The sequence below is a fragment of the Bos taurus genome, chromosome 2 (genome assembly GCF_002263795.3).
Source record: "Bos taurus isolate L1 Dominette 01449 registration number 42190680 breed Hereford chromosome 2, ARS-UCD2.0, whole genome shotgun sequence".
Lineage (NCBI taxonomy): Eukaryota > Metazoa > Chordata > Mammalia > Artiodactyla > Bovidae > Bos > Bos taurus.
Genome location: NC_037329.1, coordinates 82,875,322 through 82,902,438, shown reverse-complemented (window position 1 = coordinate 82,902,438; position 27,117 = coordinate 82,875,322).

Sequence of the window (27,117 nt, the reverse complement as noted above, 5' to 3'; positions counted from 1 at the left end):
CAATAAAAACACAATTTTATTTTATTACTTCTCATAAATTAAAAATTCAATATACACATCATTACAGGTTTCAATGCATGCTAATTTGCTTCAGTCCTGTCCAATTCTTTGTGACCTTATGGATTGTAGCCCACTAGGCTCCTCTGTCTATAGGGATTCCCGAGGCAAGAAAACTGGACTGTGTTGCCATTTCCTCCTCTGAGGAATCTTCCCAGGTATCAAAACTGTGTCTCTTACATCTCCTGCATTGGCAGGTATGTTATTTACGACTAGTGCCATCTCAGTTGGTTCAGTTCAGTCACTTAGTCATGTCCAACTCTTTACGACCCCATAGGCTGCAGCACACCAGGCTTCCCTGTCTATCACCAACTCCTGGAGTTTGTTCAAACTCATGTCCATTGAGTTGGTGATGCCATCCAACCATCTCATCCCCTTCTCCTCCTGCCTTCAAACATTCCCAGCATCAGGTTCTTTTCCAATGAGTCAGTTGTTCACATCAGGTGGCCAAAGTATTGGAGTTTCAGCTTTAGCATCAGTTCTTACAGTGAATATTCAAAACTGATTTTCTTGAGAATTGACTGGTTTAAACTCCTTGCAGTCCAAGGAACTCTCATGAGTCTTGTCCAACACTACAGTTTAAAAGCATCAATTCTTAGGTGCTCAGCTTTCTTTATAATCCAACTCTCACATCCATACATGACTACTAGAAACACCATAGATTTGACAAGATGGACTTTTGTAGGCAAAATAATGTCCCTTCGTTTTAACATGCTGTCTATGTTGGTCATAGCTATTCATCCAAGGAGCAAGTGCCTTTTAATTTCATGGCTGCAGTCACCATCTGCAGGGATTTCAGAGCCCAAGAAAATAAAGTCTGTCACTGTTTCCATTGTTTATCCATCTCTTTGCCATGAATTGATGGGACCAGATACCATGAGCTTAGTTTTTTGAATGAGTTTTAAGCCAGCTTTTTCACTCTCCTCTCTTTCAGTTTCATGTAGAAACACTTTAGGTCCTCTTCACTTTCTGCTAAGGGTGGTGTAATCTGTGTATCTGAGGTTATTAATATTTCTCCCAGCAATCTTGATTCCATCTTGTGCTTCATCTAGCCTGGCATTTCACTTGAGTTAGTCTGCATATAAGATTAAATAAGCAGGGTGACAACATACAGCCTTGATGTATTCCTTTCCCAATTTGGAACCAGTCTGTTGTTCCATGTCCACTTCTAACTGTTGCTTCTTGACCTGCATACAGATTTCTCAGGAGGCAGGTAAGGTGGTTTGGTATTCCCATATCTTGGAAGAATTGTCCAGTTTGTTGTGATCTACACAGTCAAAGGCTTTGGCATAATCAATAAAACAGATGTTTTTCTGGAATTCTCTTGCTTTTTCTATGATCCAAAAGATGTTGGCCATTTGATCTCTAGTTCCTCTGCCTTCTCTAAATCCAGCTTAACATCTAGAAGTTCACAATTTACATACTATTTAAGCCTGGCTCGGAGAATTTTGAGCACTACTTTGCTAGCATGTCAGATGAGTTCAATCATGCAGTAGTCTGAACATTCTTTGGCATTGTACTTCTTTGGGATTGGAATGAAAACTGATCTTTTCCAGTCCTGTGCACCGCTGAGGTTTCCAAATTTGCTGACTTATTGAGTGCAGCAGATTCACAGCATCATCTTTTAGGATTTGAAATAAGTCAACCGAAATTCCATCACCTCCACTAGCTTTGTTCATAGTGATGCTTCCTAAAGTCCACTTGACTTCACATTCCCGGATGTCTGGCTCTACGTAAGTGATCACTCCATCATGGTTATGTGGGTCATGAAAATCTTTTTTGTATAGTTCTTCTGTGTATTCTTTCCACCTCTTCTTCTGCTTCTGTTAGGTCCATCCATTTCTGTCCTTTATTTTGCCCATCTTTGCATGAAATATTCCCTTGCTGCTTCTGCTGCTGCTGCTGCTGCTAAGTCGCTTCAGTCGTGTCCAACTCTGTGCGACCCCATAGACAACAGCCCACCAGGCTCCCCTGTCCCTGGGATTCTCCAGGCAAGAACGCTGGAGTGGGTTGCCATTTCCTTCTCCAATGCATGAAAGTGAAAAGTGAAAGTGAAGTCGCTCAGTCATGTCCGAGTCTTAGCGATCCCATGGACTGCAGCCTTCTAGGCTCCTCCGTCCATGGGATTTTCCAGGCAAGAGTACTGTAGTGGGGTGCCATTGCCTTTTCCAGAAATATTCCCTTAGTGTCTTTAATTTTCTTGAAGAGCTCTCTAGTCTTTTCATTCTAGTGTTTTCCTCTATTTATTTGCATTGATCAGTGAGGAAAGCTTTCTTATCACTCCATGCTATTCTTTGGAACTCTGCATTCAAATGGGTATAGCTTTCATTTCCTCCTTTGCCTTTAGCTTCTCTTCTTTTCTCAGCTATTTGTAAGGCCTCATTAGACAACCATTTTGCCTTTTGCATTTCTTTTTCTTGTGGATGGTCTTGAACAATGCCTCCTGTACAATGTCAGAAACATCCATCCATTGTTGTTCAGGATCTCAGTCTATCAGATATAATCCCTTGAATCTATTTGTCACTTCCACTGTATAATCACAAAGAATTTAAGTCATACCTGAATGGCCTAGTGGTTTTCCCTACTTGCTTCAATTTAAGTCTCAATTTGTCAATAAGGAGTTCATGATCTGAGCCACAACGATCAGCTCCCAGTCTTGTTTTTGCTGACTGTATAGAACTTCTACATCTTTGGCCATAAAGAATATAATCAACCTGATTTTGGTGTTAACCATCTGGTGATGTCCATGTCTAGCGTCTTCTCTCCTGTTGTTGGAAGAGAAGTTTGCAAAACTGTTAGCCTTTGCCCTGTTTCATTTTGTACTCCAAGGCCAAATTTGCCTGTTACTCCAGGTATCTCTTGACTTCTACTTTTGCATTCCGGTCCCCTAGAAGCCCATGCCCATGGTAGTGATTCATTAACCACCTGTGTGTGGAGTTAGGCCTGGAGAGCAAGACCCAGGAGACATCCTGACTGTCTCTTGAGAACCCTAAGATTCCAGAAGTATGAGCTGGAAGGGGCTGTGGAGAGAGCCTCATTCTATACCTTCTCCCAATTGACAAATGGAGAACAGAGGCCAAAGAGGGGGACTGACTTGTTCAAAAAGGCTTTCCATGCAGTATGTGGGATCTTAGTTGCAGGACCAGGGATTGAACCTGTGTCCCCTGCAGTGGAAACGTGGAGTCTTAACCATTGGACCGCCTGGAAGTCTCAGAGCCCCACTTGCAGGATTTAGTTTCCCAACCAAAGATTGAACCCCAGCCAGGGCAGTGAAAGAGTCCTAACCACTGGATTGCCAGGGAATTCCCTACAAATGAATTTTTCAACAATAATTATACTTTATGGATGTCTCTCCCATCAGGGAGCTTCCTTAAGCCTCTTATCCTTATCCATCAGAGAGTGGACAGATTGAAAATCATAATCACAGAAAGCTAATCAAACTGATCACATGGACCATAGCCTTGTCTAATTCATTGAAACTATGAGCCATGCCATGTAGGGCCACCAGTAACAGATGGGTCATGGTGGAGAGTTCTGAGAAAACGTGGTCCACTGGAGAAGGGAATGGCAAACCACTTCAGTATTCTTTCCCTGAGAGCCCCATGAACAGTATGAAAAGGCAAAAAGATATGACTCTGAAAGATGAACTCCCCAGGTTGGTAGGTGCCCAATATGATACTGGAGAAGAGTGGACAAATAACTCTAGAAAAAATGAAGAGATGGAACCAAAGCAAAAACAATGCCCAATTGTGGATGTGACTGATGATGGAAGTAAAAGTCCAATGCTGTAAAGAGCAATATTGCACAAGAACCCGGAATGTAAGGTCCATGAATCAAGGTAAATTAAAAGTGGTCAAAAGGGGAGATGACAAGAGTGAATATTGACATTTTAGGAATCAGTGAACTAAAATGGACTGGAATGGGCAAATTAACTCAGATGACCATTATATCTACTACTGTGGGCAAGAATCCCTTAGAAGAAATGGAGTAGCCCTCATAGTCAGCCAAAAGAGTCCAAAATGCAGTACTTGGGTGCAAGTTCAAAAACGACAGAAAGATCTCTGTTCATTTCCAAGGTAAGCCATTCAATATCACAGTGCCACCTGGGAAGCCATAATTTAATTGCACAATTCATTATCAATGATTCTGCAACATATGAAACTGTTATCCTCTGTTATTAATCAGATGATTTGGGAATTTCATGACTATAGAATTATTTAACATTATGTTAAATTATTAGTATTAAGATCTTTCTATACCCACTCACACATATTCATTTACTCATACCCCATGCACACAAACACTGAATATCTCCCTTCTTACCTTTTCCCCCTGGAATTGCAGTTTGAGTCATGTAAAGCTAGCTTGTTGTTGTTTTTTAGTCTCGAATTCCTGTCAGACTCTATTGCAACCCCATGGACTGTAGCCTTTCAGGTTCCTCTGTCCATGGGATTTCCCAGGCAAGAATACTGGAGTGGGTTGCCATTTCCTTCCAGGGGATCTTCCCTAGCCAGGAATTCAACCCATATCTCCTGGTTGGCATGCAGGATTCTTTACCACTGAGCCACCTGGGAAGCCTGTAAAATTTGCTACAACATAGTAAATATATTTTCCTGAATAATTCATTTGACAACTATGGCATTATTCTTAGACAAATAGTACATGATTTTTTTTTTCTTCCTTATCCATCCCAAGGGAAGTTGTTTATTCTTTTAGTCATTTCTAGCTTTCTTTCAAAAATATATATTTGATTATATCACTGTACACAGGAAAATAAGTTCTTTTTTTTTTTTTTTTGCAGCTGTTAGAGAAGGAAGTGAGACACATGTGAGAAATCATGGCATCAATATTAAGCTTTTAAGAAAGTATATGTCAAAAATTCTTCTGACTGGCTTTCAGGAGTGGCAGATGGCAGCCTCCAGGGGTTTAACTGAGGAGAGTTTAATGAGGGGTCTATTACAGAGGTGTGGGCAGTGAAAGACAACAGACAAGGGATGGCAAACTATCCAGGGACTAGTTGCACAAGCTAGCTGATAGCACCAACTGAACTGAAGGGACAGAGAGAAGGCACAGTGTTATAAGGGACCAGAGAGATCACAGAGCCTGGAATATGCCTCCTTCCTGCAACTGTACCCACGGAACACAATACGTTCACATCTGTGGCAAGACAGGGGAGGAATGAATAGAAGGAATAGCTATTTCAATCTCTCTTTGCTCAGAGTTCCAGGAAGTACACCGTTACCTATAACCATCTCTGGGGTTGTTGGAGTCCAATGTCATAATGTGCTCTCACCTCACTCCTTTCTAATCTCCTTATAAGTGTAAACATTTTAATCCACAAATTCAAATAAAATATACATTTAGATGAATTTCTTAAGGAATAAAATGTAAGAGAAAAAAGAAAGCAGATTTGGATCAGTGAGGAAACAAGAGAGAAAATTTATCTGTCTTGTCTCTGGGTTAGTGAGACAGTGTTTTTTTTGTTTGTTTTTTAGAGGAAATTCTTCATATATAAATAAGATAGACACTCTTTATTCTTTTATTTGGCTTGTAGTACCTGCTCTCTCTAATCAGTTGCTAGTCACATGCTAGTTTTTGTTGTTGTTGTTAATTTTTTATTTTTGTGGGGTTTTAAAGAATATATTAGCATTCTTAGAGGAAACCCTTTTTAAAGTCTAAAGTTCAACTGGGTATTCTCTAAATGCTCAAGCAACTCTTCATTTTAGTCATCATCTTGCTCCCAATGCCCTTCACTCTACATTTTGGATTTTTGTACAGACACCTCTCCCCAGGCTTGGGCATGGATTTCCAGGTCTTAGGGATTTGTATCAAGCTAATGTTAAAAACGGAGAAGGCAATGGCACCCCACTCCAGTACTCTTGCCTGGAAAATCCCTTGGACGGAGGAGCCTTGTAGACTGCAGTCCATGAGGTCACTAAGAGTCGGACACAACTGAGCGACTTCACTTTCACTTTTCACTTTCATGCATTGGAGAAGGAAATGGCAACCCACTCCAGTACTCTTGCCTGGAGAATCCCAGGAACAGGGGAGCCTGGTGGGCTGCCATCTATGGGCTCACACAGAGTCGGACATGATTGAAGTGACTTAGCAGCAGCAGCAGCAGTGTTAAAGACCTTTCAGAATGCTGGCCAATTTTTTAATAGGTTTTATCCCCTTAACATACAAACTCACAGGACTTCCCTGGTAGCCCAGTGTTTAGGATTGGCATTCTCACTGCTGAGAGCCCAGAATTCAAACAGAGGTCAGGGAACTAAGATCCCACAAGGAACCCCCCTACTCAAAAATAAATAAATAAAAAGATACAAACTCTCATTCATTCACTCAGCAATTATTTAATGTTAAATAATTCTTCCTACCCAAAGAACTGGGATGGGTACCTGGAATGCTGCAGTATTCTTGAGAATACTCAGATTTTTGTTCCTTTTCCCCTGCTTATACAGGGATGTATTTGAATTAAGTTTATTTATTTATTTTTTAACTTTTTATTTTGTATTGGATTATAGCCAGTTAATGGTTTTCCCTTTGTCAGGAACATCCTCTAGAGCAGGAAATGGCAACCTACTCCAGTATTCTTGCCTGGGAAATCCCATGAACAGAAGAGACTGATGGACTGCAGTCCATGGAGTTACAAAGATTGGGACATAACTTAGCAACTGAGTGTGCACTCACAACTAATTAACAATGTTTTGATAGTTTCGGGTGAACAGAGAAGGGATTCAGCCATATATATATTAACAGACAAGGAATGAATCTCAAAAATATACAAGCAACACCTGCAGCTCAATTCCAGAAAAACAAATGACCCAATCAAAAAATGGGCCAAAGAACTAAATAGACATTTCTCTAAAGAAGACATACAGATGGCTAACAAACACATGAAAAGATGCTCAACATCACTCATTATCAGAGAAATGCAAATCAAAACCACTATGAGGTACCATCTCATGCCAGTCAGAATGGCTGCTATTCAAAAATCTACAAGCAATAAATGCTGGATACGGTGTGGACAAAAGGGAACCCTAAGAGAGTAAGACACTGTTGGTGGGAATGCACACTAGTACAGCCACTATGGAGAAGAATGTGGAGATTTCTTAAAATAATGGAAAGAGAACTGCCATATGACCCAGCAATTCCACTGCTGGGCATACACATTGAGGAAACCAGAATTGAAAGAGACACGTGTACCCCAATGTTCATCGCAGCACTGTTTATAATAGCCAGGACAAGGAAGCAACCTAGATGTCCATCAGCAGACGAATGGGTAAGGAAGCTGTGGTACATATATACAATGGAATACTGCTGTTGCTGTTTGCTGCGTCGCTTCAGTCGTGTCTGACTCTGTGAGACTCCATGGATTGCAGCCTACCAGGCTTCTCCATCCATGGGATTCTCCAGGCAAGAACACTGGAGTGGGTTGCCATTTCCTTCTCCAGTGCATGAAAGTGGAAAGTGAAAGTGAAGTTGCTCAGTCGTGTCTGATTCTTAGCGACCCCATGGACTGCAGCCTACCAGGCTCTTCCATCCATGGGATTTTCCAGGCAAGAGTACTGGAGTGGGTTGCCATTGCCTTCTCCAATGGAATATTACTAACCCATTAAAAAGAATACATTTGAATCAGTTCTAATGAGGTGGATGAAACTGGGGCCTATTATACAGAGTGAAGTAAGCCAGAAAGAAAAACACCAATACAGTATACTAACGCATATATATGGAATTTAGAAAGATGGTAATGATAACCATATATTCGAGACAACAAGAGACACAGATGTATAGAACTGTACTTTGGACGCTGTGGGAGAGGGTGGGGGTGGGATGATCTGAGAGAATAGCATTGAAACACGTATATTATATATGAAACAGATCGCCAGTGGAGGTGTGATGCATGAGAGGGGGTGCTTAGGGCTGGTGCACTGGAATGACCAAGAGGGATGGGATGGGGAAGGAGGTGGGAGGGGGGTTCAGGATGGGGAATGCATGTAAACCCATGGTTGATTCATATCAATATACAGCAAAAATCACTACAATATTGTAAAGTAATTAGCCTTCAACTAAAATAAACAAATTAAAAAAATAAAATAAAATGAGGTGATTACTAATAAGTCATAAAATAAATACATAAATATCTAAATAGTATCAAGAATTTTTGTGTGTGTGTGTGTATTTGGTAGCTCATTATTCTTTTGGTTTGTTTTGTCAGCTTTTGTAACATAGTAGTTATTGTGATTTTTCTGACTCTAAGAATGTAAAATAATATATGATAAAATTTTCCAAGCTAGTCTGATCAAAATAGTTCGTTTTCAACTATATAATTTTGTCTCCCTTTTCTTCTGATTTTTTTCTACTGCCTTCCTCAAAAAGAAAAGAAAATGCTTGTTTGTTTGTTTGTTTGTTTTTCTAATTCCTGTAGGGAGTAGAAACATGGAAAACATTTTTTTTTTTTTTTAATTTTGGAAATGTTATAAAGCAACACAGACTAAAGTGGATAGTTCAATTGTTAACCTGTCAGTCAATACACTAAAACTGTAGTGTCAGATTTATGTATGACAAACTTCCCTGTCGACCAAACAGTTTTCTAAAAAGCCTTATATATTTCATCAAATTCAGTAGTAAGAAATCTATCTGATTGACAGTTGAGGTACATATGGTTTGGGGAAAAATATGTTACAATTAAGTGTTCTTCCCTTAAAAAAAAATAAAATTCAGGTATTACCATCATTTGAGTGGTTGTTAATGGATTATTCACAGATACTTGCAGTTAATGCTGTGTGCAACTTTTGAAATTTCTTCATTGTTTAAAAACAAATAATATAATCATAAATGTAAGTATGTATGGAATAAGCAGCCCAGATAGGTTGCTTTATGATAACTCCAATTATTAAAAAAAATAGCAGTAACTGTTAATCCTTGCTAATGTTCATATAACAACTGTTGTATAATCACACAGAACACACATATGTTCATATTTAAATTTTTTAATGGAAAGTTGAAATAATGACAAAATGCATATGACATTGGCTGGTGATAAATTTCATGAAAATACCGTCCCTAAATGTTGAGGAATTTTCATTTCTGCATGCATTTGCTAACATTTACTTAATGTCTTCCCATTTAAAAACCCCTTAATTTAAAATTCTGATGGGAATTCCCTGGTGGTCCAGTTGTTGGTCACTTTCACTGTGGGGGCAGGGTTTAATCCCTGGCTGGAAAACTAAGATCTAACAAGCTGAGTGGCATGGGCAATAAATAAATATTTGAGGCTGTTTTGGTGAAATATCTTCTTCCTTTCTTAGATCTTCAAAGTAGGACTTGTCCAACCTTACTTTAGAGAACAAAATATATCCTTGATATCTTTCCCTCAGTTCCAGCCCTGAGATATCACCCATTCCTACTGCTTGTCATTCAGTATGTAACCAAGACCATGTACTACCATTAAAAGATATAAGATTATCCCCATTATTTCAATACAAAAACATATTTTATGAGTCTCTTATGAGATAAGTCATGAGTTAAGGGTAGAAAGTACAAAAATTAATTTTATAATTCTTTCCCAAAAAGTCACTATTCTATGCATGAACTGTGATAACTTCATCCTCTTTTCCTAAATTTCATAAATCTTAGGATTATGAAACACACAAACAGAGTCAAGGGATTGTTTTTGTCTTTAGGTGAAACAATAAGAACAAGCTCTGAAGATACAGTAGCATCCTACAGAACTATTGTGGTACTTTAAGAGAATGTTTAACAAGCAATCAACTCAATGACAAATAATGAAACAATGCAGGTTTCAGAGTGCAGGGCATTATTCTGTTGGGTAAGACTGAAGTTATTTATAATTGCTAAATGGTTACTGTAGACTGAATGTTTGTTTCCCCTTCAAAATTCATATGTTAAGTCTCAACTCCTAGTGTAATTGTAATTTGGATGTGGGGCCTTTGAGAAATGATTAGGTCATGAGAGTGACCTATTCACTATCACATTTCTTTATATTTGTGTGTCTCATTGCCTTCATATATTATGAGCCATTGATATCAGAAACCATGTACATCAATTCATATAATCTCAAAACATTTTATACATACCAAAAGTGTTAAAGCATATGTTCTCACAGAGTACATCTAGTTCAACTGAATGATTTGCTAGATACTGTGAGAGATGCTAAAAACATATAATGCATTAAATTTATTCACAAAGACTTCACAGATTACTGAGGAGATAAAATTAATATGAGAGGGAGTAATAAATACATAATAGACAATACAGTTACACTAAAATTATATAATTCTAGTTATAAAGTCTATAGGAAATCTAGAGGTAAATCAATGGAGGATGGATCATTAAGGATAAGCGTACTGTAAATTCATTTAGAATTTAGGTAACTGAAAATGTGCCAAATACTTTAAGTGCATTATTTTGATGAATCTTTGCAAATTGTAGGTACTATTATAATTGCATTTTAAATATGCAGAAATTGGAGCTTGAAGTTTTTGTGAAAGGTCATTAGTTGCATACTCTATCTTTAGTATCAGAATTATAATTTTTATTCTTCCCAGCCCCCCAACAATATTTGTAGGTGCATGTGATGGTGATATTACCTTCTATGTGAGGGATAAGGCCATGTTGGACTTTTAGGAAATTCTGTTAAAGAGTACATGTACTCTTCCTACTTTTTTTTCTTTCTGAAAATCTAGTTTGGTTTCTGCTGCAACCAACTTCTTATTCACAGATGAGGTGACCTTAAGAGACAATAATCTACTGAGGATAACAAGTGTGAGCTTCTGTCCTTCATGCCACTGGGCAGCTGTGCTACTAGCCCTGGACAGCCTTCATCTGATTTTTTTTTAATGGCAGAAAGTGAAGAAGAACTAAGGAGCCTCTTGATGAAAGTGAAAGAGGAGAGTGAAAAAGTTGGCTTAAAGCTCAACATTAAGAAAACTAAGATTATGGCATCCAGTCCCATAACTTCATGGAAAACAGATGGGGAAACAGAGGCTCACTATTTTTCTGGGCTTCAAAATTACTGCAGATGGTGATTGCAGCCATGAAATTAAAGGACACTTACTCCTTGGAAGGAAAGTTATAACCAACCTAGACAGCATATTAAAAAGCAGAGACATTACTTTGTCAACAAAGGTCTGTCTAGTCAAGGCTATGGTTTTTCCAGTAGTCATGTATGGATGTGAGAGTTGGACTGTGAAGAAAGCTGAGTGGCAAAGAACTGATACTTTTGACGTGTGGTGTTGGAGAAGACTCTTGAGAGTCCCTTGGACTGCAAGGAGATCCAACTAGTCCATCCTAAAGGAGATCAGTCCTGAATATTCATTGGAAGGACTGATGTTGAAGCTGAAACTCCAATCCTTTGGCCACCTGATGCGAAGAGCTGACTCATTGGAAAAGACCCTGATCCTGGGAAAGATTGAGGGCAGGAGGAGAAGGGGATAACAGAGAATGAGATGGCTGGATGGCATCACCGATTCAATGGACATGGGTTTGGGTGGACTCCAGGAATTGTTGATGGACAGGAAAGCCTGGCGTGCTCTGGTCCATGGAGTCCCAAAGAGTCGGACACAACTGAGTGACTGAACTGAACTGAACTGAACTGAATTCCCATTTAACTTGTTTAAGCTAGAATTTGTATCTTGCTCAAAGCTAATCTAATACAACCTCGTATGGAACTGAACTAGAAGATTCGTGCAACTGAAACATAGTTTATACGGGAAATGATGTGCAACGCAAGCTACAGCTTGGAGAATTTTAGCAATACTATTATGTGCATGATTAATGGCAATATATTCTCATGATCATGTGAAAAACAGGAGACTGAAAATGTAGTTGCACTCAGAACAGTTCAGAGGGATTTGAAAATAATCCTTATTTTGAAGATAATGGATAATGAAACTATACATTGACAGCTCTGGCTCCACTTTATGGTTATTTACTTAAAAAAAAAAAAAAAAAAAACTCACTTCTCTTAATTGTTTATTACCTTTGCTTTTCACTTTTTAATTTCCACATCAGTTTTACTGATTATTTCTTTCCTGGAATATTTTACATTTGAAATTATTTTCTTTAGAGACTTCTTTTATTGATACCTGCAGCATTTAGATTTTTTTTTAAACTTCAGACTCTAAATTAAGGCTAATTCACTTCATTGCTTGCAAACAAAGCGTTACTTTTTATAAATTCAGAATTGAAGTGATCTGGCTATTTGGAACATATAGCAAAAGTCCACTAAAATATTTTACTAAAGCAGATGCCAGAATTCAAATATATGCATATGTTGCCATGTACATTTTTTCTTTCCAATTTATTTTTTAATTGAAGGATAATTGCTTTACAGAATGTTTTTGTTTTCTGTCAAACCTTAACATGAATCAGCCATAGGTATACATATAGCCCCTCCCTTTTGAACTTGCCTGCCATCTCCCTCCCAAACCCACCCCTCTAGGTTGATATAGCACCCTGTTTGAGTTTCCTGAGCCATACAGCAAATTGCCATTGGCTATCTATTTTGTATATGATAATGTAAATTTCCATGTTACTCCTTCCATACATCTCACCTTTTTCTTCCCTCTCCCTCTCCCCATGTCCATAAGTCTATTCTCTATGTCTGTTTCTCCTTTGCTGCCCTGTAAATAAGTTCTTCAGTATCATTCTTCTAGATTCAGTATATATGTGTTAGAATATAATATTTATCTTCTCTTTCTGACTTACTTCACTTTGTATAACAGGTTGTAGGTTCATTGACTTCATCAGAACTGCTTCAAATCCATTCCTTTTTATGGCTGAGTAATGGCATGGACCTAACAGAAGCAGAAGATATTAAGAAGAGATGGCAAGAATACACAGAAGAACTGTACAAAAAAGATCTTCAGGACCCAGATAATCACGATGGTGTAATCACAGACCTAGAGCCAGACATCCTGGAATGTGAAGTCAAGTGGGCCTTAGAAAGCATCACTATGAACAAACCTAGTGGAGGTGATGGAATTCCAGTTGAGCTATTTCAAATCCTGAAAGATGATGCTGTCAAAGTGCTGCACTCAATATGCCAGCAAATTTGGAAAACTCAGCAGTGGCCATAGGACTAGAAAAGGTCAGTTTTCATTCCAGTCCCAAAGAAGGCAATACCAAATAATGCTCAACTACCACACAATTGCACTCATCTCACACGCTAGTAAAGTCATGCTCAAAATTCTCCAAGCCAGGCTTCAGCAATATGTGAACCGTGAATTTCCTGATGTTCAAGCTGGTTTTAGAAAAGGTAGAGGAACCAGAGATCAAATTGCCAACATCCACTGGATCATGGAAAAAGCAAGAGAGTTCCAGAAAACCATCTATTTCTGCTTTATTGACTATGCCAAAGCCTTTGACTGTGTGGATCACAATAAACTGTGGAAAATTCTGAAAGAGATGGGAATACCAGACCACTTGATCTGCCTCTTGAGAAATTTGTATGTAGGTCAGGAAGCAACAGTTAGAACTGGACATGGAACAACAGACTGGTTCCAAATAGGAAAAGGAGTATGTCAAGGCTATATATTGTCACCCTGCTTATTTAACTTTTATGCAGAGTACATCATGAGAAACACTGGACTGGAAGAAGCACAAGCTGGAATCAAGATAGCTTGGAGAAATATCAATAACCTCAGATATGCAGATGACACCTTCCTTATGGCAGAAAGTGAAGAGGAACTCCAAAGCCTCTTAATGAAAGTGAAAGTGGAGAATGAAAAAGTTGGCTTAAAGCTCAACATTCAGAAAACAAAGATCATGGCATCCTGTCCCATCACTTCATGGGAAATAGATGGGGAAACGTAGAAACAGTGTCAGACTTTATTTTTTTGGGCTCCAAAATCACTGCAGATGGTGACTGCAGCCATGAAATTAAAAGACACTTACTCCTTGGAAGGAAAGTTATGACCAGCCTAGATAGCATATTCAAAAGCAGAGACATTACTTTGCTAACAAAGGTTCATCTAGTCAAGGCTATGGTTTTTCCTGTGGTCATGTACGGATATGAGAGTTGGACTGTGAAGAAGGCTGAGCACCAAAGAATTGATGCTTTTGAACTGTGGTGTTGGAGAAGACTCTTGAGAGTCCCTTGGACTGCAAGGAGATCCAACCAGTCCATTCTGAAGGAGATCAGCCCTGGACTTTCTTTGGAAGGAATGATGCTGAAGCTGAAACTCCAGTACTTTGGCCACCTCATGCGAAGAGTTGACTCATTGGAAAAGACTCTGATGCTGGGAGGGATTGGGGGTAAGAGGAGAAGGGGACGACAGAGGATGAGATGGCTGGATGGCGTCACTGACTGGATGAATGTGAGTCTGGGTGAACTCTGGGAGTTGGTGATGGATAGGGAGGCCTGCGTTCTGCGATTCATGGGGTCGCAAAGAGTCTGACATGACTGAGAGAACTGAACTGAATATTCCATTGTGTGTATGTACCACAACTTCTTTATCCATTCATCTGCCAGTGGACATCTAAGTTGCTTCCATGTTCTAGCTATTGTAAATAGTGCTGCAATGAACAATGGGATACATGTGTCTTTTTCAATTTTGGTTTCCTCAGGGTATATGCCTAGGCATGGGATTGCAGTCCATTCTATTTTATTTTTTTTTTAATTTTATTTTATTTTTAAACTTTACATAATTGTATTAGTTTTGCCAAACATCAAAATGAATCCACCACAGGTATACATGTGTTCCCCATCCTGAACCCTCCTCCCTCCTCCCTCCCCATACCATCCCTCTGGGTCATCCCAGTGCACTAGCCCCAAGCATCCAGTATCGTGCATCGAACCTGGACTGGCAACTCGTTTCTTACATGATATTTTACATGTTACAATGTCATTCTCCCAAATCTTCCCACCCTCTCCCTCTCCCACAGAGTCCATAAGACTGTTCTATACATCAGTGTCTCTTTTGCTGTCTCGTACACAGGGTTATTGTTACCATCTTTCTAAATTCCATATATATGCGTTAGAATACTGTATTTATGTTTTTCCTTCTGGCTTACTTCACTCTGTATAATAGGCTCCAGTTTCATCCACCTCATTAGAACTGATTCAAATGTATTCTTTTGAATGGCTGAGTAATACTCCATTGTGTATATGTACCACAGCTTTCTTATCCATTCATCTGCTGATGGACATCTAGGTTGCTTCCATGTCTTGGCTATTATAAACAGTGCTGCGATGAACATTGGGGTACACGTGTCTCTTTCCCTTCTGGTTTCCTCAGTGTGTATGCCCAGCAGTGGGGTTGCTGGATCATAAGGCAAATGAAGCAACCGACAAACAACTAATCTCAAAAATATACAAGCAACTCCTACAGCTCAACTCCAGAAAAATAAACGACCCAATCAAAAAATGGGCCAAAGAACTAAATAGACATTTCTCCAAAAAAGACATACAGATGGCTAACAAACACATGAAAAGATGCTCAACATCACTCATTATCAGAGAAATGCAAATCAAAACCACTATGAGGTACCATTTCACACCAGTCAGAATGGCTGCGATCCAAAAGTCTACAAATAATAAATGCTGGAGAGGGTGTGGAGAAAAGGGAACCCTCTTACACTGTTGGTGGGAATGCAAACTAGTACAGCCACTATGGAGAACAGTGTGGAGATTCCTTAAAAAACTGGAAATAGAACTGCAGTCCATTCTAAAGGAGATCAGCCCTGGGTGTTCATTGGAAGGACTGATGCTAAAGCTGAAACTCCAACACTTTGACCACCTCATGTGAAGAGTTGACTCACTGGAAAAGACTCTGATGCTGGGAGGGATTGGGGGCAGGAGGAGAAGGGGATGACAGAAGATGAGATGGCTGGATGGCATTACCAACTCGATAGACATGAATCTGAGTGAACTCTGAGAGTTGGTGATGGACAGGGAGGCCTGGCATGGTGAGATTCATGGGGTCGCAAAAAGTCAGACACGACTGAGCTACTGAACTGAAATGAACTGAACTGAATGGTGCTTTTATTCTTAGTTTTTTAAGGAATCTCCATACCATCTTCCATAGTACCTATATCAATTTACATTCCCAACAGTGCAAGAGACTTCCCTTTTCTCCACACCCTCTCCAGCATTTATTATTTGTAAATGTTTTGATGATTGCCATTCTGATTGCGAGGTGATATCTCATTGTAGTTTTGATTTGCATTTCTCTAATAATGGGTGATGTTGAGCATCTTTTCATGTGTTTGTTAGCCATCTGTATGTCTTCTTTGGAGAAATGTCTGTGTAAGCTTCATATAGGGTGAGGTTTGTGCTGAGTTTTTGTTTGTTTGTTTGTTTTTCTTCTGAAGGGCAAAGCTGAGTGAGGTGGTAATCCTGTCTGCTGATGATTGGGTTTGTATTTTTGTTTTGCGTGTTGTTTAGATGGGGTGTACTGCACAGGGTAGGTAGTTGGGTGACTGGTAGTTGAGTGATCCCAGGTCTTGTACTCAAGTGGTTGGTTCCTTTGTGTGAGTTCTCACTATTAGATACTCCCTATGGTTAGTTCTCTGGTAGTCTAGGGTTTTGGAGTCAGTGATCCCGCTCCAAAGCCTCAAGGCTTGATCCCTGGTCAGGAATGAAGATTCCAAATGTGGTTTGTTATGGCATTAAGTGAGATTAAAACAAACATCCAAAACCGAAAAGTCAAAGATGAACCCAAAACAAATGACAGTTACAAAATCAGGCAAATAATAATTAAAATAATGGAATATACATATACATCCATGAGCAAAATCAGAACAGTCCAACAAGAATACAGTGTATTGTACAGTGTATTGACCCAGTGAACAAAGGAAATCAAAAATTATATGACTATTTAAGAACAAAACTAAAACACAAACTGGAAAACATAACTAAAGCAAGGTGTCAGGTGGGGAATAAAGCAATGAAAACAAAACTAACAAATATGTTAATAGGAAAGGAAAGAAAGAATAGATATGCAAAGTTACATCAGTTCAGTTCAGTTCAGTTCCTCAGTCATATCTGACTCTTTGCAGGCTCATGGACTACAGCATGCTAGACCTCCCTGTCCGTCACCAACTCCCGGAGTTTACTCAAACTCATGTCCGTTGAGTTGGTGATGCCATCCAACCATCTCATCCTCTGTTGTCCCCTTCTCCTCTCACCTTCAATCTTTCCCAGCATCAGGATCTTTTCAATGAGTTAGCTCTTTGCATCAGGTGGCCAAAGGATTGGAGTTTCAGCTTCAACATCAGTCCTTCCAATGAACATTTAGGACTTATCTCCTTTAGGATGGACTGGTTGGATCTCCTTGCAGTCAAGGGACTCTAAAGAGTTTTCTCCAACTCTTGAGAGGTTGGAATCTTCTCCAACCTCTCTACATAGAGGTAGATAAAGATCTGTTTACATTAAAGATTAATTGCAAGGGGAAAAGAACAGTAGTAAAAGCAAAAGAATAAATGTAGAAAAATAATAACAGGTTTTAAAAAATTAAAATTAAAAAAAAAGGAAAACTCCACAGAACTGCAAATGCCGAATGTAGAGGCAGAGGTTTATAACAACAATAAAAAAATGTGACTGAGAAAAAAGCTCAAAAGCTTCACTAGATTTCATAGTGCCAATAAAATAGACTTTAACAGAGAGGAGAAAAAAGGGAAAACAAGAAAAAACCATCTAAAAGAATCTACAGAACAAGTCAAAACATAAGAATAACAAGTGTTTTTCTTGAGTCACTACTGTCAGAGTCCTTTCCCTTGCTGGAAGTCACAGTCCACCTCACCTCCCTAGGATACCCTCCAACACTGCTGATCTCTGGACCTGCTGCGGGAAAAGCTCAGATTGTATTCTGGTCCTACTCTTGTGTGTTCTTGCCTCCAAAGTCCACAGCTGTCAGAACTAGTGCTTTTTCTTTTGTGGGAGCTCTCAATGACCTTTTATATATTCCATAGACACAGAATCTGCCTAGTTGATTGTGTGGATTTAATCTGCAGCTTGTACAGCTGGTGGGAAGGTTTTGGGTCTTCTTCCTTAGCCACACTGCCCCTGGGTTTCAGCTGTGGTTTTATTTCCACCTCTGCATGTAGGTCATCCATTGGGGTTTGCTCCTGAGGCTGCCCTGGAGGACTTGGGTTTGTCCCTGTGAGGGCCAGCTGTGGAGGTGGTGCAACTGCTTGGGTCGGAGAGGTTCTGGCAGCACCAGGTACTCAGGGGAGTTGGTGGCTAGTGAAGCAGGAAATATAGTGCTCTAGAAGGGTATGGCAACCAGCATTGGCCAATACACTCCAATATTCTTGCCCTGGAGAACCCCCCTCCATGACAGAGAAGCCTGGCAGGCCACAGTCTACAGCATCACAAAGAGTCGGACATGACTGAAGTGACCCTGTGCACATAGACACAAGACTTTTTTTGCCTGTGGCAGCTCTGCCCCAGTGAGAGTTGAGCATGAAGGTGGTGCAGCCACTTGGCTTTTGGGGACCATGGTGGGACCAAGTGTGCAGGGACACAGACTGTCTCCACCACAAGAGTTATGGCCCTATCAGAGTCTTTTTTCGAGCCTCTTGTAGCTGGCAATCAGAAGGTCTCTTTGGCTAGTCTTTCTCTGTAGCTCCACCCATTCAGGTGCTTAGGGGGCTCCCTTTCCTGGGGTCCTTCTCTGCTGTTTGGTGCATCAGGCACATAGAGGAGCCCCCCTGACTGGCGCCCTACTCTGTAGATCCCAGTGTCAGGCACTTAAAGGGGCACACTGGGTGAGATCCTAGTCTGTAGTTCGATGCATCAGTCACTTAAAGAAGCATCCTGAGTAGAGTCCTACTTTGTAGTTCAGTACATCAAACATTTGATGGGCCAGCCTCTTTATTGTTCAGCTGCCAATGCCAGCATGTGGGAAGAGAAAGGCAATAGTGGTGGCTCCACATCCTATGAGTGACTCAGCAGTATCGCCTTGGTTCCTTGGCTGCCCAGCTTTCCTCCACAGGCATTTCCCACCACAGTCTCTTCCCTCACCTCCCCTCCATCTGTCTCTCTGCAGTCAACAGCAGCTCTCACCCTGGGATTGCTCCACAATTCCTAAACTCCACCTCCCAGGTGCTGCACCTTCCAGGGGACCTGCATCCCTGTCCAGTATATGAATGTCTGTGGCAAGGACTGTCTGATTCTCATTTCATTTAGGCTGCCACAGATCAGCTGTTTCACTCTCAGCCTTAAATGTTTCTCCTCTGACTCAGACAATTGCCCTGATTTGGAGGTTGGACCCCTGCTTCAGTTCCCCTAATGGCTGAGGGCAGGTCCAGTCCTACTAACACTCTTGTTTTTCCCCCAAGTTCCTTTGTCCTACTGAGCTTTGAATGGTTCTATATATTTTTTTCCACTGGTCAGGTACTCCTATCTGCTCTCAGCTAGTGTTCTGCACGCATTTCTGTGTGTGAAGGTGTATTCCTGATGTATCCCTGGAGAGAGATGCACTCCATGTCCACCTACTCCTCCTCCGTCTTGTTCTGTTGCCATGTAATTTTGATTTGTTACCTTCCGTTTAAGTTTCAGATTGTGTATACATAAAGCAGAATCTTTAAATACATTCAAAATCCTAGTTGAATATTTTGGAAGACAGTACAAACTCATCAAAGATGATTGAGCTAAAGAAAACTGCCTAGATGTTGTTTTTCCACAGATGTACTGAGAATCATTAGTCCTAGGTTATGATGAGCTCAAAAACATTTCAACTTCTCAAAATATAAACATCACTAGTAATGGTATGCAAATTACTGTAATGGTGGTAAAAAGTTTTAGCACCATCATAATATTCCATTTTAAAGTGAAAACATCTGTGAAATGCAGTAATTCATTTTCATCAACTGACTTTGCAGAGAGTTTCTTTTTTTTTCATAGGAACATCTATTTTGTAATGAGCAACAGCTGAAAAGCAAATAAAATTAATGATATCACATTCTATGTTCCTTATTTCAGAGTGGCAACCATTTGATTCTGTTTTTTGTTTTTGTTTTTTTTTAACCCTGTGTGAGGAATAGAAACAAATTTTCATATCACAATTGCATACTGTCTTCCAGCTCAGGATGGGCCCAGAGTAAAGGGACCAGAATCATCTCAGCTCCCCTTTCCCCTAGGAAACCCAAGACTTCCTTGTTTAGGCAAAAACAGCACTTGGAGCTCACAGGGTTCAGCTCTGCTCAACAGGGTTGTGGGTTTGCCTTCAAAGTTTGGATAATGGAACTATGTTGTGAAACTCAGAGTAATAATTTTCCCAGGACACACTCTCCCATGTTTGTCTTTCTAAATGTGTGTCTAGAGAAGTCTTGACTAGTCTGAGTCCTAAACTTCTGCAACACAATAACATTGATCAAATGCATTGGTTTTATATGCCATTATTATTTTACATAGAATTTGGTGGCTAATGATGGCTGGTGGCTCAGTTAGTAAAGAATCCACTTATAATACAGGAAATTTGGGTTAGATGCCTGGGTTGATCCTCGGGAAGATCCCCTGGAGAAGAGCAAGGCAACCTACTCCAATATTCTTGCCTGGAGAATCCCACTGATGGGAGAGCCTGGCAGACTACAGTCCATGGGATTGCAAAGAGGAGGAAATGACTAAGCGACTGAACATGCATGCATGCATTATTCTACATAGGACTTACCAGGTGACGTTAGTAGTTAAAACCTGCCTGCTAATTCAGGAGGCTTAAGAGATATGGATTCAGTTACTCTAAAGGGGTTAAGAAGATTCTCTGGAGGAGGGCATGAGAACCCACTCCAGTATTCATCCCTAGAGAACCCCATAACCAGAGAAGCCTGGCAGTCTTCTGTCCATGGGAGCACAGAGAGTCAGATATGACTGAAGGGACTTAACATGTGCTTGCACACACACACACACACACACACACACACACACACACACACACATTACTCTACATAATATTCATCAGGTTTTGATCCAAGTGTATTTCCATCAATGACTGCAAAGCCAGCACTTTATTTTATTTCTGACAACCAAATAAGAAGCAACTTTGAACACTTTACTTTGTCCTTTGAAACATAAAGAAAATCACTCTGAGATGGGTGTTTATGTTACCGAATCCAAGCTCACTCTGCTTCCTACACAATAGGCCAATAAATCTGGGAAAACCAGCTGAATGAGAAGATGGCAGACTAATGTCTCAAAAAGACCGTCTTATGGGGGCCTAGATGCCAAGTTCTTTCATGGTTCAGAGATGAGAGGAAGTGAGGAAACAAAGTAAGACTATTTACTTCTTGCAAATATCTCCTAGAATGGCAAACCTCAGGTAGGGGAATGTGTTAATGTATTTCTTCCAGCAATATACAGGTGGACAGGGTTATGAACAAAGGCACTTTAGTTTAACAGTCACGCGGAGAGGGGCAGGGTTCCCTGAGGCAGGCCATTATGTATGCTTATAATAGTAAAAGCAGCAAAATAAGGGTTAAAGCAAGAGGAATAGATTCAGCACCTTCCTGACTGCATTTACCTATTCATAAGATGAAGGGATTGCACAAATTAACCCTATAATTATTGTGTGAAAGGTGTTTGGGGATAGGCTTTATTTATTTTTCTTCAGATTGAGTTTTTACTGTATATGGGATTTCTTCCAAAATCTTTGGGAAAAATCTTTTGAAATAATAAGAAATTCTGTTAGCACATATTGTGGTGATGTGAATAGATTTCTTTAACCTGCCATAGGAGGAAGATAATGGGGGCAGTTAAGCTTTTCCTCAATCTTGACAAAGAAAATTATTCAGAAACTGCCACAATAGTGTATCTTCATTACTAGAAATAATGTAGTTTAGTGGGTGAGAAAACTAGTCACAGAATTAACAATTTGGAAACAGTGGTGTAAACAGTCATCCCTGATTAAGGAACAGAGAGCATTCCTTCCAGGAGCACACGGTCCTGGCAGTGGGTTATAAATTTCATCTTTGTATTCGTTGTCTCTAATCTTCCAGGCAGGCTGCTATTAGGACACTCCCATTATGACTGGAGAAGCAGAAAGCTCCTATGTCCCTCTTTTTGGGCAGTAAAGATAACAATAGTAAAAAAATGTGTTCTAAGGAAATCTTTTTTGAAATCTGATTTCCCAGAAATTTTTAGAGATCATGTTAAATTTTGAAATGTACTATGGTTAACAATATAGTGTCCCAGGATTTCATCTTTGTAAGTGAGGAGACAAAAGCTTTCACAACTGCTTGAATGTAACAGATAACATTTAATGGTCATGTATGGATGTGAGAGCTGGACAAAAAAAAAAAAGGCTGAGCACTGAAGAATTGATACCTTCAAACTGTGGTGCTGGAGAAGATTCTTGAGAGTCCCTTGGAATGCAAGGAGATCAAACCAGTCAATCCTAAAGGAAATCCTGAATATTCATTGGAAGGACTGATACTAAAGCTGAAGCTCCAATATTCTGGCCACCTGATGCAAAGAGCTGACTCATTAGAAAATATCCTGATACTAGGAAAGATTGGAAGCAGGAGGAAAAGAGGATGACAGAGGACGAGATAGTTGGATGGCATCACTGACTCAATGGACATGAGTTTGAGCAAGGTCTGGGAGATGGTGAAGGACAGGGAAGCTTGGTATGCTACAGTCCATGGGGTCACAAAGAGTCAGACATGACTGAACAACTGAACAACAACTACAATAAACTTCCAGTCACATGATTAACAATTTCCAGGCATATAATGTATAGCAAGATGATTATAGCTAATAATAGTGTATAAACATATAATTTGAAAATTCTTATTCTCATTACAATAAAGAAATGGGAATTATGTAACAGAATGGAAGTGCTAGCTAACACTGTAGTGGTAATCATTTTGTGACATGTTCATTGAATCAATGGATTGTACACTTTAAACCTATAATAACAATAAAAATGGAGCTAATTTTAAGTTATATTCTTAGAGGCTGCTGTGGTATGAATTTTCTGTCCTCCCCCGAAATTCATATGTTGAAATCCCAGCCCACAAGGTGATGATATAAGGAGGTGGAGCCTTTGGGAGGTGATTAGGTCATGAGGGTTGAATCTTCATGTATGAGATCTGTGCCCTTATAAAAGAGAAAACTCCATTGCTGTGAGGTTACAGAAATCAAAAGAAAACCTTCTAAGTGGAAGTTCCTCAGGGGTCACAGAATCTACATAATCTGTATGTGCCATTATCTTGATTTCCTACTCTCCAGACTGTGAGAAATAAAAGTTTGTTTTTTATAAGCCTCAGAGTTTATAGACTTCCTAGGTGTCAGAAGTGGTAAAGTACCCACCTGCAAATACAGGACACTCAAAAGACTCGGGTTAGATCCCTGGGTTGGGAAGATCCCCTGGAGGAGGACATGGCAATCCACTGCTGTATTCTTGCCTGGAAAATCCCATGGACAGTGGAGCCCATGGACCAGACTCCATAAGGTCACAAAGAGTTGGACACAACTGAAGCGACTAGGCACAGAGTTTATGGTATTTTAGCAAGTTGAACAGACTAAGACCAGGGCAAATTATTGTTTAGAAAGAAAGTGAATCTCTTTAAATATGTAGTGAGCATGTGGAAAAATACAATTCCTCATCAACACCTTGGATGTATTAAAGGCCACATACATACAAGCCACAAACAAAAATCTCAGTATTAGTGGATGGTACTGATTTTTAAAATGTTCCATTTCTAAATTAATTTGTTGTATGCCATCAGAAATAAAGATAAATGTTATAAGACTAAGACAATTTCTAGAAATATATATATTTTCAATTCCCCTTATGTTCTTGTATGTAAAAATAGTTTTGAGAGAATATAAGCAAGCTAAATAAAGTATTAAGGAAACTGTCTACATGGGCTCTGCTATTCATTTATTATGGTTAATTTGCTTTAAGCAATTAAAGTGAAAAGGTGTTAACTAAAAATATTTACTTAATATAAATTAAAGTGATGAAACACTCTTTGGTACAATATGACACAATATTTAATTTTATCTAAATATTTTTGTAAGGTTTTGTTTTGTGTTGTTTAGCATGTTTGGCTGGTTAGATGAATTTGTAATTTAAAAAAATTATTCTTTATTTCTAAATAGACCACTAAATAAGTCCAGTTCATAAATAGAAATTAATGAACTGGATATAAATTCTGCTTCTACCATGAATCATTACTATAAGAATTTGTGCCCCTCCCATAAACAAATAGCAAACTGGATAAAATATGCAAAGCAAAGATTTGCCAAATATAGACAAAGACAGTACAACAGTGGGAGACTTGAGAAAAATAAATAAATAAAACAGGCACCACTCTTGTTTGGCCATGCCCTGAAGGTGTTTACCAGGCCACTTGTAGGGAAGGGGAAATAAACACCATCCTGGAGTCTTATCTAGGTTGAGGAGAGGGAGATCAGAATTGAAGGATGCTAGGTATTTGCATGACAAAGTAACAAAGGACAGTGCTACAGAGTGGAAAAGATGTGAAAAACTGTGAAAAACAACAGAAAAGTATCTTATTTCTGCTTTACTGACTATGCCAAAGCCTTTGACTGTGGAATAAACTGTGGAAAATTCTAAAAGAGATGGGAATACCAGACCACCCAACTTGCCTCTTGAGAAACCTGTTTGCAGGTCAGAAAGCAACAGTTAGAACTGGACATGAAACAACAGACTGGTTCTAAATATGAAAATAGGAAATATTTAGGAATAGCGAAAAAGAAAAGGAGTACATCAAGATTGTATATTGTCACCCTGCTTTTTAACTTATATGCAGAGTACATCATGAGAAATGCTGGGCTGGAGGAAGCACAAACTGGAATCAAGATTGCAGGGGGAAATATCAATAACCTCAGATATGCAGATGACACCACCCTTATGGCAGAAAGTGAAGAGGAACTAAAAAGCCTCTTGATGAAAGTGAAAGAGGAGAGTGAAAAAGTTGGCATAAAGCTCAACATTCAGAAAACTAAGATCATGGGTTCCAGTCCCATCACTTCATGGCGAATAAATGGAGAAACAATGAAACAGTAGCTGACTTTATTTTTCTGGGCTCCAAAATCACTGTAGATGGTAACTGGAGCCATGAAATTAAAAGACACTTACTACTTGGAAGGAAAATTATGACCAACGTAGACATCATATTAAAAAGCAGGGACATTACTTTGCCAACTAAGGTCCATCTAGTCAAGCTATGGTTTTTCAAATAGTCATGTATGGATGTGAGTGTTGGACTGTGAAGAAAACTGAGTGCCGAAGAATTGATGCTTTTGAACTGTGGTGTTGGAGAAGACTCTTGAGAGTCCCTTGGACTGCAAGGAGATCCAACCAGTCCATTCTAAGGGAGATCAGTCCTGGGTGTTCATTGGAAGGACTGATGCTGAAGCTGAAACTCCAATACTTTGGCCACCTCATGAGAAGAGTTGACTCTGGAATAGACCCTGATGTGGGAAGGGATTGTGGGCAGGAGAAGAAGGGGATGACAGAGGATGAAATGGCTGGATGGCATCACCGACTCAATGGGTATGAGTTTGAGTAATCTCCGGGATTTGGTGATGGACATAGAGGCCTGGCATGCTGCGGTTCATGGGGTCGCAAAGAGTCGGACACGACTAAGCAACTGAATTGAACTGAACTGAACTCTTTATTCGGAGAAGGCAATGGCACCCCACTCCCAAATTCAGATTTAAATTGAAGAAAGTAAGGAAAACCACTAGACTATTCAGGTATGATCTAAATCAAATCCCTTATGACCTAAATCAAATCCCTAATGATTATACAGTGGAAGTGAGAAATAGATTTAAGGGCCTAGATCTGATAGAGTGCCTGATGAACTATGGAATGAGGTTCGTGACATTGTACAAGAGACAGGGATCAAGACCATCCCCATGGAAAAGAAATGCAAAAAAGCAAAATGGCTTTCTGGGGAGGCCTTACAAATAGCTGTGAAAAGAAGAGAAGCGAAAAGCAAAGGAGACAAGAAAAGATATAAGCATCTGAATTCAGAGTTCCAAAGAATAGCAAGAAGAGATAAGAAAGCCTTCCTCAGCTATCAATGCAAAGAAATAGAGGAAAACAACAAAATGGGAAAGACTAGAGATCTCTTCAAGAAAATTAGAGATACCAAGGGAACATTCCATGCAAAGATGGGCTCGATAAAGGACAGAAATGTTATGGACCTAACAGAAGCAGAAGATATTAGAAAAATACACAGAAGAATGGTACAAAAAAGATCTTCATGACCCAGATAATCACGATGGTGTGATCACTCATCTAGAGCCAGATATCCTGGAATGTGAAGTCAAGTGGGCCTTAGAAAGCATGACTATGAACAAAGCTAGTGGTGGTGATGGAATTTCAGTTGAGCTATTTCCAATCCTGAAAGAAGATGCTGTGAAAGTGCTGCACTCAATATGCCAGCAAATTTGGAAAACTCAGCAGTGACTACAGGACTGGAAAAGGTCAGTTTTCATTCCAATCCCAAAGAAAGGCAATGCCAAAGAATGCTCAAACTACTGCACAATTGCACTCATCTCACACACTAGTAAAGTCATGCTCAAAATTCTCCAAGCCAGGCTTCAGCAATACATGAACCATGGACTTCCAGATATTCAAGTTGGTTTTAGAAAAGGCAGAGGAACCAGAGATCAAATTGCCAATATCTGTTGGATCATGGAAAAAGCAAGACAGTTCCAGAAAAACATCTATCTCTGCTTTATTGACTATGCCAAAGCCTTTGACTGTGTGGATCACAATAAACTGTGGAAAATTCTGAAAGAGATGAGAATACCAGACCACCTGACCTGCCTGTTGAGAAATCTGTATGCAGGTCAGGAAGCAACAGTTAGAACTGGACATGGAACAACAGACTGGTTCCAAATAGGAAAAGGAGTTCGTCAAGGCTGTATATTATCACCCTGCTTATTTAACTTATATGCAGAGTACATCATGAGAAACGCTGGACTGGAAGAAACACAAGCTAGAATCAAGATTGCTGGGAGAAATGTCCATAACCTCAGATATACAGATGACACCACCCTTATGGCAGAAAGTGAAAAGGAACTAAAAAGCCTCTTGATGAAAATGAAAGTGG